This window comes from Schistosoma haematobium, chromosome 7, assembly GCF_000699445.3.
Source record: "Schistosoma haematobium chromosome 7, whole genome shotgun sequence".
Lineage (NCBI taxonomy): Eukaryota > Metazoa > Platyhelminthes > Trematoda > Strigeidida > Schistosomatidae > Schistosoma > Schistosoma haematobium.
The window spans coordinates 15,753,998-15,766,720 of record NC_067202.1 but is presented as its reverse complement, the minus strand read 5'-3'; the positions used below and the strand labels follow the sequence as shown (position 1 = coordinate 15,766,720).

The following is a 12,723-nucleotide window of genomic DNA, read 5'->3' as shown; positions in this document are numbered from 1 at the left end:
GGTTCCAGGAAGGGCTACTCTTGTATAACCAACCTGCTGACTGCGGTGGACAGATGGACAAGCATCCTCGATCGCAAGAGTAAGGTTGAGATCATCTACTTAGATTTCTTAAAAGCTTTTGATAAGGTCAACCATTTGTGTCTTATCAATAAGCTCAAATGACTAGGTATCAGAAAACCTCTAATCGATTGGCTTACTTCATACCTGAAAAATCGACACTTTAGGGTTGGGGTTAATTTCACTTTATCTCAGGCTATGGAATGTCCTAGTGGGGTCACCCAGGGCTCAGTACTAGGACCTCTTCTCTTCTTGATCTACATAAATGGTCTTCCTCAACAGGTAACGTCGGAGTTATTATTATTTGCCGATGATGTTAAACTTTGGAGAGAGATACGCAGTCAAGACGATATACAGGCACTTCAGGAGGATCTGACTCGACTTCAAAGTTTGGCAGACGATAACGGACTTACCTTTAACACTTCAAAGTGTAAAGTACTCCATCCGTTACATGTCGCAGACTACAGTTATAACCTAGGAAACTCCTCTCTAGTAGTACCTCAAGTCGAAAAAGGTTTAGGAGTCCTGGTGCCCTACGATTTAAAGTCTTATGCTAACTGTGACAAAAATGCCTTACGAGCAAACCTTGAGCTGGTAAAATTGAAACGCATTTTTGGCCAGTTTGACTGAAGAACTTTCCACATAACCTTCAACAGTTTTATTCGTCCCTATTTAGAGTATGGAATCATAGCATTTCCTCTCTCACTCCAAAAGGATAAGGACACTCCGGAACGTATCTGACCGCGAGCCACGAAATCAGTTCGAGGACTCAAATTTAAACCTTATGAAGAGCGGCTCAAATCACTTTACCTTTACCCATTAGAGTATAGGCGACTTAGAGGTGATCTATTAATGGCTTATAGTATTCTCAACACTTCTGGACATCCTCTAAAACACCTACTTAAGCTTAGTTCGAACACTAACCTAACACCCAGAAACTGGAGACACAACATAGCAACTGTTGTGGATGCGGAGGAATAGACCAATATTTATCATGTTAAGTCCAATGGTGTCCTTGGACTTTAAATGGACATTTCTTATTGGTCGATATCTGTTCACTTGTTGAATATTGTACAAAATGTTGTTTTCTATTTTATGGTACGATGTGGTATGCTTGATTGGTATATAAACAAAGTATGTTTGAAATATAATGGTTCATATCTCTGAGGCTGTGACTTGTGTTCTTGACTCAACTGGCTAAGACAGACAGCGAAGCAGAGCCAATCAGGGCACTAGGTCGTCCACTACGTGTAACCGTGTCACCGAATCGATCGATATAAAAGCTGCGTATCAAAACCTGCAGTCTCACACGTTACAACAATTGGCAACCTAAAGCCATAACAATTGGCGACGGGGTGGAGAAAAATTTTGAACCTTGTAATTGGACGAGATTCAAGCTAATCGTTTCGACCAATCAGAGTCCAGATTTATCATCAGCGTCCTTGAGCAACATTTGTCATTATTCCTACAGTTAATTTTCATTGCTGGTGCAGAAAAGAAAAAAATGACTACGTTTTCCGGCCAATTACAGCTTCTACTTGAGCAACAACAGCAGTGTTTCAAAATTAGCTAGTTGAATTTTTTAGAAAATTTACGCACACTGTTGGTAAATTTTCCATGTTTCGGAAATGCAACAGAAGTTGGTGAGTTCATTTCTCATCTGCAGACTGAGCTGGAAAACAACTGCAGGACATATGAAGCTGTTTATAAAAGCCTCTGTGGATCCCGGACGACCAGTGATGTAAACGAGACAGTTATTCATGATCCGCTCAGTTGTCCAGAAATGTCAAATTCCGAAACATTCCCTGTCGTGGGTTCAAATCCCACTGTTCCTGAAACGTGTACAGACAGTGATGTACCCAGCTCACAGGAAGAAGATCTCTCATTAAATGCTCATAAATTAATTACAGTACCCTCTCACAAGGAAACAGGAAACAAATCGTGCAGTATACTGAGTCGAGCTGCTCCAAACGGTCCTCATCAGTCAACAACAGGAGATTCTGACGAATCTTATTATCTAGATCATCTTGTACCAGAAAATGTGTTAGATGCACCAAATGATGATCAGAAGCTTAATACAATTTTGATAGATGTTAATTATCCCAGTGATCAACTATCCACAAATGAGATTTTCAAGGAATTCTATGATAATGTTCCAGAAGAATCGAACGTTGATGACCTCATATCAAGCGACGTTGGTCCACACTACTTAATCACTTTTAGTGACTTCTCTGTTCCATGTGACAATTACGTGTTAAATAAAGTCAAATTAATTTTAACTTGGGGATATGAGGACCCAACATCATTTCGTGGGGGAGGATGAACCCAGAAAATTTCAAAATCCGGATATCAACACCGGATCTTCAAAAAAAGGGGAGGTGTTGTGGATGCAGAGGAATAGACCAATATTTATCATGTTAAGTCCAATGGTGTCCTTGGACTTTAAATGGACATTTCCTATTGGTCGATATCTGTTCACTTGTTGAATATTGTACAAAATGTTGTTTTCTATTTTATGGTACGATGTGGTATGCTTGATTGGTACATAAACAAAGTATGTTTGAAATATAATGATTCATATCTTAGAGGCTGTGACTTGTGTTCTTGACCCAACTGGCTAGGACAGACAGGAAAGTGAGACCAATCAAGACTCTAGGCCGTCCGTTCGTGTTTACGTGTCACTGTAATCGATCGATAACACAGGGTAAAAATCGACAGCAACATAAAGCCATAACAGCAACATTACTTTTACTCATTGGGAGTTGTCAAATGCTGGAACTCGCTGCCGGCCGAGATGGTCCGGGCGACTTCCCCGGAGTCCTTCAAGAGGCAACTTGACCTATTCTTGAGGACCTAGGACAGCATCAGACTATGGTTTACCAATTACTTTTTCCTTATTATTGTTGACATATCCAGGTTCCTGCCTAGAAGATTTGGTGATCACCTGCTACTAGATATGGAAGCCTGTTAAGCGAAAGCTTCTTCTATTCTGTCCACAACCATTTGAACCATTTTGACGACGGATTCCATTGACATACTATAAAAACATTATTTTACATATGTTATATCTCTAAAGAGTAATAAACTCTGAAGAATGCTATTTTCATTTTTTTAAAGCTGATTATCTGCAGTCAACAAAGTTCAGTAATTCTCTTCATGAGAAGGTAAAAGTTTGTTTTAGTTCTTCAAAGTCTTAGGTCGTAGTTGTGGCAAAGTTTTGGAGTGATGTCAACCAAATGTTTGACTTCTTAACATAATTATGGAAGAAAAGCTGAGAGGTTATATGAGTTTGTTTGCCTCTTACTGCTCCGAGGTAAATGCTGTCAAATGTAAGGAGGAGGATTTGCAGTTTTTGAGAGCAAACGTTAAAAAAATTAGCCCACTGTTATCTTCGAGTAGTATGACATTATTTTGTGCGTATTATTTATTGTTCTGATTATAGATAAGTGTCGGAAAATGCTCTTTGAACATGAATCTTACTTTAGTGACTTTTCCTTTGCACTTCAAGTATCATACTAATATTACCGTTATTCTTAGTTTCTCAACGACAGGGTACTTAGGACACAAATTGTACTGATTCTTTTCAAATTGGTGAAAAAATCTAGTAAGTTTGATGTTTTACATGACAAAATGCTAAAAGTAGACTAAACGTTTTCATGTTTGTGGAGACGAATACCGACTGTTTGAGTTTTAGCAGGTGTGCATTTTATAATAAGTGTCGTCAAAGCTCCTACTCTGTTTTTAATACCTAATTTTTTATACACCTCATGCCCGTTTATATTTTCAGTTTAGACAACGATGTTGTTTCGATACTCTTCATACTTATTGTGCGTTCCATACCCAATTACTTGGTGAATGTGATATTTTCACAGTGGATTCCACGTCATATAAATTGTTTGCCACACATGGATTATTTTATCAGTCTCAGTTTACCATATACTTTATATTATGCATCCGTGTCTTCCACTTCTTATGACTCAAGATTTGTGGGTCCATAACTTTCCAGTTTCATGTTAATTATTCAGTCATGGGAAAGTTGCTTCGTTCCACTCTATAGTCACGAAAATGACCTATGCTGCATGCTTTATGGTTAGCTGTGAGTTTTGTTCCAGAAGGAAGACATTCTCAAATATGTCACTTGCTAAATATTAAAATCAATAGTAGTATGCAGTTGCACTCTAATCAAGTTAATGAGATTTCTCAGATCACCTGGTCATTTTCAGTGTAAGATGATTGTGAATTGTTTAAGTTTCATTCTCTAAGCAGCGTGTTCTTCCGTCCTTTATCTGAAAGCGTAGAAGTTTTCAGTAGTTTCTTGCTTCAGTATAAATGTTCATTTGACAAATATATCAACTTTTGTTCAAGCATACATAGGTTTTAATATTTTTGCTGGATATCGGGGTTTGTATTAGCCATCATATAAACTTATTTATTCTCAATTTGCTGGAATACTGTCCAGTTAGTCGGTAACATGTTAGATGAAAAATTTATTTAAAGGGTTACATAAATAAATATCAATTCATGTCGGCTCAAAGATTGTCTTAAACTTGTGAACACCGTTAAGTTTGTCTAATCAGGCTCAAAACTATCCGGTAATATATACTTTTAATTTATATAATGTTGAACTTAGTGCTGCCATGTTCTTTAAAGAGCACGTTTATTTTGTCGAATCGAATTGGGGACACAGCGATTTCATTGACTTCTCAAACTATCATGAAATTTACTACAAAAATATTCAGTTTATCTTTGAGAAGAATTATTCACTATGAATAGATGCGTATTCATTACTTATGGATAATATCTCAAACCGATTAAACCTATGATCTTACTATTTAATTGATAATAAATAATGTGGTATATACAATGCTTTTGTCATAAATAATAATGTTCAATTTTTTCAAGCAATAATTATTATCCTTGTTATGAAAAATTATTTTGTTCTTAAGCGCCCCAATTCCGGATCACAATGTTAATACAAAAAGGGATTACTAGAGCTCTATTTCAAGCTCTTTACATGGAATACTCTGAAGAAACTCCAAATGTTGAACTTTTATTAAAAATACATCAGGTGGGATTTTTTATGTTATGTGTTAATGGTTTTCAAAATATTCTTGGTTAAATGTAGTAACTCCACTTATACTTAGAATTTAATATTATTATTGGGGAATCTAGTTAGATCAACAAAGGGCTTTTTTAACATTTTTGTGTGAACATACAATCAGTAAATTATATGCGCTTACGCTACAAAATAGAAACTTTGATCAGTAGACTTAACTCATAAGACCAAACGCTAATCAAGATGGTATGACAGTGAGTTTGTCGCCGGATAGAAATTAATTAACGAAACACAAAAATGTAGTTCGAGAAACTATTCAGTCCTGTCGTGTTTCATTTTTAAATTAGAAAACAATACATTTAAAGCCAATCCTTTTGCAGTTGCTTGCAGTCAGCATAATCCCAGATTCCATCCAACTGCTATGCAAAATAGACGTATTAACGTTCTTGTCAAAATGATGTTTCTGCGTTCATTTGTTTTTATATTTATAGGAACCGTCACACATACCTACATAAGTAGTTATTCATCATATCATTTTACTAACAAAAATCATATCTAAGTTTATAATATGTTTATTAACCCTTATTTTGTTCGTGACTAGTACATTTGATTTTATTGAAGGCATTATTATCTTTTCAACGTAAGATTCAGTGACTGGTGTATTATTACGTATTGTCCTGTTCTATTAGAAATTTTTATTAAATGAAGTCTTTTATTAAAGTGAGAATTAGTAGTAGCGTAGTATTTGATGTCATAATCAGGAAATTCTCGTGAATGCATGAATTAACTATATACACATCTTTCATATTTCTGTACTTGTTTTGAAAAGAATAAAATCACCAGAACTCTTCTGTCAGTATTGTTTTTGAATACATTGAGGGTACTAGTATTCCTTATTGGATTTTTATCTACCTCATCCAGTTTTACAGTTTGAAGCATTGCCACTGACCTATCTGGGTCACGATTGACCTCCTGTAGAATTGAGAAATAGTTACAACTGTTTGATTACTAAATGTTATGTTTGTCTAGTAGTTTAGTGTTAATCGAATCCTGTCGATTAGTTTGCAATCTGTCCACTAGTTCTAAGTGACTCAAAAACCTGTACATTGTATTACACTATGTTTTCAAGCTCTTCCAAATATACCATCATGTTTTTTAAGTACACATATTGATCGTTTTTCTTTATTTAATTAGTTAATTATCTTAATTTAGTTACAAAATGATAACATGTCCTATTAACAACCATAATGCGCTGAAATGAACAATTTTTATGAAACTTTAGTTACTCTGTCGTCTTGGTCCGATGGATAAACGTTTTGGTATTCGAGCAAGAGTGAGCCATTGTATTCCAATTACAATCCATCTTCTAAGAATTCAAGTTAGTACAAATTATTTTGTTTTACCTGTTTCATATTTATATATTTTATAATCGTTAATAATTAAAAAGGATTACTTACGTTTAAGAGATTGGCTATGAATTGCAATATAATATAGGACACATGTTTTGTCCAGTTTCGGACTGGTCGGTTGGATTTATCTGCCTCGCAGTGTCAGTGTCCAAATTGGGGCTCAAACCTAGTGTATTTCACTCCAAACTCGCAATGAATTGTTCACTGCTATACTGAGTTCAGTTACCCATCAGCCTACTCAGTGGATATAATGTTTGTATGTTCATTAGAAGGGGCTTGGATTATACATTCCGGATACTCAGGATGAAAGTGTTATCAGTCTTAGCTTATGTGCATCCTATGCGGATTGGCTTATTATGTCTATTTCATCATAAGTTATTTTGAAATAAAGTCATCCTGGGGTTTATTGGTATTAAATGGAAATCTTATATTGACCAAAACCCAACTCAATATTTAATTCTTGAAGTAAGTGGTAAGCAGATATTCTCACCATTAAACCTGAATAAAAACGATTAAGAACTAATTCTCGTTAAACCTATAATATTTTTTATTCACGAGCGATCAAGATTATTCTAATACGAATGGGTTTATAACTGATTGATTGTTAGGTAGTGACCAATGTCAAGTCTTTCTTAGTGCTCATCGAATTCTACAGATCAATTTGCCATGTGGTCACTATTCTAGGTGACTTGATATCGCGTGAGCTATGTTAAGATGTAAATTGGTGGTCGAAAGTAGTTTGCAGGAAACCTTGAAGCAGGGTTTCATTCTATTCAACCTTCGCCAGTAAGGTGTGTCTGTAAACTTTATGGGATTGATAATTCCTGGTGGATTCGATACCATATCACCCAACTTCACAGTCTGAGACGTTACCACTGAGCTATTCAGGACGTGACTGACTTTCTGAAAATAGGTTCTAGTCCCCCATAAGGTCAGTCGCGACCCGAATATCTCACTGATAACCTCGCTGACTGTGAACGTGGATGACATGAGATCATCCGGCCAATAACAAATACTAGGTTTAGGATTTAGTGTTGAAGATTAGAATTTTAGGTGTGTTGCAGTTAAGATTGGGATGTAGAAATCAATATTACAGTTAAAATTGTTGTCAAATTTTACAATTTGGTTTAGATTACATGCTTACTTTATATATGTACCTTAATTCTTGATCCAATATCTAGCCCTAAACAATTATATTGTAATTAAAAAGCAGCAGAGTTAAAATCTATAGATGAACCGATTAGATTTAAGATAGAAATTTTTGGATTTCTGCATGAAACTCGTTCATCTGTATGGATAATTAACATTTTGGCATTATGGCTGATGTCATTTCGTGATGAAGACCCTTACTCTTAACTCTTACGTCTGGTCCTAATTCCTCACACTAACTTATAACTCTCTTTTGACCCTGGTAAGTGATTGACGTTTCTCAAGGCCACTTTACAATCATTCAAAAGTCGTTTATACATGATGTTCCTAGCTTTAAATACTAACCTTAAAAACAAAATCTAAACTCGTAATCTTAAAGCCTATCTCTTATTCCTTACCTTAGCTTAAGTTTCCAATAATATTTTCATTATTGAAATAAATTCCCTTTGGTCGAAAGACAATATTGTGTTCTGGTATACACTATGTGACATTGAAATGACCTGCTCTTTACTGATTGGTTCAGTTTTATAAGTCAGGTCTGCCAATTTTTTGATAGGTCCCCAAATGCCCTGGTACGGCCGAGGGTGAGGAGGGTCCGATCTCTCTGTCTCTAAATGCTCTCACATGGCCATGTCTTCTCGCACCACGGGTGTTGTTTACAAAATTGAAAGGACTAAAAGCAAATGTTTGGTGCTTTAACCGCGTTGATGGATATGGAGGATCCAACTAGGCGAGTTGGAAAACCGTCATTCCAAACCACTTGTACACGTGGGCTCCAAGATCCTGAAGAAACAAATGGTTTATGGACCTATTGTTGGTGAACGACAATCATGAGATTACATCCCATGACGTTGCTCTACTGCCTTGTGGATTAGACCTCTAAGTCAATGGTTCCGGGAGTGACCCTCTAAGGAAACTATCTGCTTCGGTTTGGGCATCCAGACAGTATCCCAGTCTTCACATTTATTGTCTTATTTCTAATCTAATGTTTTTCCGACCGTTGTTGCTACCTTGACGTGGTGGTCGAGCTTGCCTATCGTGATGAAGCAACCGAGCTACACTGGCTGGACCAACCGTTCCCCAAGGTCCTACCATGTCAGACAGGTCGGTTGAAGAGCGGTAAGACTAAAAGCAACAAACCTAAGGTCCTAAGACAAAGTCGTACTGTTGACTGTATAGAGGTGTGACAGCAGTGAGGTGTTTCCTTCAGACAACCAGCATGACAGCGATGCTGCCTTCCCACAAGGAGGGGTGGAGTTAGAAAAGGTCGACCCTGAAAATGCACACCTCGCCTTATCCCACGGATATCCATCTCCGGCGTTAAGGTCTCAACAAGTACGGAGCTAACACAAAAATTACTCATAAAAAGGTTGTGTGTGATCGACCTCAAGCAGTTGTCCCTTGAGCACTGCGGTCACGCTCCCAAGTCACTAAGACCACCTCTAATCCAGTTTCTTTTCCAGGCACTTCCAGAAGAACCCTTCCACGGTGTGGGCAACCAGGAAGTGATAACCGCCCTCATACGTCTAACAGCACTCAAGACCATAATCTAATGTTTTTATATATTTATAGGTTGCTCTATTAAATTCATCCATACGTACAACTCCTTCTAATTTTTATAAACAACTAAAGAATCTATCCAATTTTAATTTCTGTTATTCAACAATGAATTCAAATTCTTTTCAAAATAATATTAAACATCTTCATACTATAAATGAAATGTTACGTAATCATCGTCATCCTCCCCATCATCATTATGTAACTATGCCAACCGTTTCATCCATTATACAACATAATTTAAATATTATTTTACATATGATTTATTTATATATATCAGATAATGGTAAAACAAATTCATATTTATTAGGACGTAATGGTGTTGTAAAACTTTTAATACAATTAATTACTTTATTATCTGGACTTTATATATATCGTACATCATCTATTATGAATTCATTATTATCCTCATCGTCCGCAGCAACAACACCACCACCGCCGCCAGCAACAACCACAACGGTAACAAGAAGAAAGACAACCGTGTCACCAACTGATATTCCTGAACAGAATTTTATAAAAATAACTAAAAACTCAATGAATGATTACAATATAAATGAAAATGAATTGATTATGAATAATAGTCCAGTGAGATATATTATCATTGTCATGGCATCATTAATGAAAGGATTGGTGAAATCTCTTGATCATAATGAAAATCAATCATTTCTTGAATTTTTAACAGAATATGGTTTACATAATAATCCTGATTTAATGAATTCAATTATATCATTAATTACATTTAAGCCTACATTGATTGCTATTGGTGTAAAGCGTAATATTCATTTACTTCGTCTTCTAGTGAATACATTATATTGTCTTACTAAATATAGTAAGTCTAATTATGTGTAATAAGCTTAAAACTATATAGAATTTTAACAGTTGAAATCATAAATCGATCTAAGCTTAGGCCATCATTTCAAACATGGAAGCAATAGATGACCTTTTCATCTTAGTATGGGACTCCTCAGCTGCGCGCATTCATGTCCTCGTATGCGGGACTCGAACGTAGTACTTTCGGTTTCGCGAAACAACGTTTAGCTTCTAGACCACTGAGCCAGCATCGAACGGTATCAATGTCTGACTTCAATCGATCTATGGTTCTATATTTCTATTTTTAGTTGAAAATCTATAGTGCACTACTGAGGAGTCCTATTATACTAGAACAAAAATGTATATAAGGAAATCTAATTTTTTTTAAAGATTCGTCCGCTAATGCTGATTGATTGGAAAATGGACTAATGAACATACTCCGACTTGATCGTCACTTAACAATACAACATTCAATGTTTTTACAGGATACATACTTTGATAAACTTCCTAAGTATCAGATAAATGACAGAAAATGTAATCCATCATCAGAGATGATAAAAAATCGATCCAACTGTGAGACTATATTCTGACTCCAATTAGATCGTATGAATGATTGTTGTCACAATCTACATGCTGGCTATTCTCATATATAATTATCGACTTAACTCGCGTTAGTGAATAACGGAAATGCATAAGCCGAATACGAGAATGGAGTTTTGAATACATATTTACTGATCTGGACAGGAAATGAGAGGGATGAAGTAAAATGATGCACGGTGGAGAATGCATGGGAGCCAACTCGATTTAATCAAGCGTTAATCAATATTTATAGTCACACGAAATTAAGTTACAGACATGTGATGAATAGGATAAGAAGTGAACACACATACGCTCAAATAAGTACAGTTCAAGATTGATAAGCGGATAATTGAAAAGGTCAAAATGTAACTCAAGGAGAATGGATAAATTGGTCTGTCCAGAAGTAGAATAAATTATATGGGCTTAACATAGTAACGGATACTACAACATTATGGAGATGGCATGTGAGCATAAACATGTAATATATATTGAGTACTCTCCCCTCCAGCCTATCGAAAGTACATTCAGCATTCCTTGTTCATAATAATACTGATCTTGAATAGGAATTAAGGTTCAATCAATTTCGATCTAAAAAAGAAATGTTTTTTTAAATACATGCAAAGATATGCGTGTATTTTAGAGACGAACCAATCAGAGCTGAGGACGTAATATTCTCAGGTTCTTCCATGCAATCAAAATACATTTGTTATGATTTGTGACAGCCGATTAGAGAGAGCAGTGACTTATCGATCGGATCACGACGCGTAAAACACATGCGAACAGTCTAGAATTCTGACTGGCTCTGCTTCTCGCCTAGCCCAGCCAGTTAAGTCCAGAACACAAGTCTCAGCCTTTGCGATATGAATCATTATATTACAAAAATACTGAATTTATATACCAATCAAACAGACCATAACGTACCAATAAAATATTAAACAGCATTTGTACAAGAATTAGCCAGATGTGGCTGTGAATGAGGGAGGTAGTAATTAATATACTGGGTATAACTCAAGAATTGTAAAACGTATAATACTAGTTCATAAGTCAACATAAAGCTTATAATAAGAGGAATATGAATATGAATAGTTTAGTTATTTAACAATTATACGATAAAAATATACGTATAGTATTGGTCCATAAACGGATCCATAAAGTTACCATTCATTATGTTTATCGGGACATAACAACATTGTATAACGTGAAGTCGAAATACCTTTATATACTGTTCAAAACATTCCACGTAATCACAGAGAAGTAATTGTTTTTGACATGGTGAAGTAAAAATGATGTTCAATGTAGCAGCTCCTCGATCTTGTTTCTGTAAATTGCAATTACCAATGGAATCGACACTATCCCTAAGTTCTAACTCAAACCATTTAACTATGAAACAATTATTCATTATTTATTTATTTGAACACATACATATGCACCACACAATAATAATGAGAATGGGAAGAGATGAAGAATGTATCGCGCGTATAAGAAAAAGGGGGACGGTAACAAACAGCGAAGATTCTTCCAGCTAAAGAAGTCATATCTTTTCTTTTTGTGAAGAAAGTATAATAAGGTTACATCAGGATCGCCACTGGCTTCTATTCTAAGCCATATCTGATAACACCTCTAGCCACTGTGTTGCACCATCTCTAGTACCCCAATCTGGGAATTGTGATGAACTGACAGAAGCCATTCCTGTACAATGTTTTTTCATACTGTAGTGAACTGGTGGGGCGGCGTTGGCTGTAGCGAGTGATATCGATGAAGAAGAGTGGTTGGACATGCGACTGCTGGGTGGACGTCGAACGTAGATGGCCCGGTAGGTCGAAGGATCTATGAAGGTCAACGCGCCACAGACTCGACATTTTAACAAAGTGTCACACAGACTGCAGAAAAGAAGAAAGTGACAAGGCGAGCAGAACCACCACAAGAACGACTGTTTTAAAGAGAGGACATGTGTGGTGTGTGCTACTAATGTCGATAGATCTAAGTAGTATGTATCATCAGCCGAAAATGAAATGCCTGACAGCACAACGTTAGGAGGATCAAAGAATCGAGATCTAGAACATACAATGATTAATGTGGAAACGAAAGAACAATGAAGTCCGAGAC

At 36.1% G+C, this 12,723-nt stretch overlaps 1 protein-coding gene across 1 annotated transcript in view; it reads left to right on the top strand.

Moving 5' to 3' along the window:
• Positions 1 to 3,279: 3,279 nt before the first annotated feature.
• Positions 3,280 to 12,723, top strand: part of AGTPBP1 (Cytosolic carboxypeptidase 1) — a 66,006-nt gene continuing 56,562 nt past the window's right edge. Inside the window, exons 1-5 of the mRNA XM_051218096.1 lie at positions 3,280 to 3,455; positions 3,500 to 3,661; positions 5,004 to 5,125; positions 6,396 to 6,491; positions 9,244 to 10,057. The gene's annotated coding sequence lies outside the window, so the exon portion shown is untranslated. The remainder of the gene's footprint in view (positions 3,456 to 3,499; positions 3,662 to 5,003; positions 5,126 to 6,395; positions 6,492 to 9,243; positions 10,058 to 12,723) is intronic.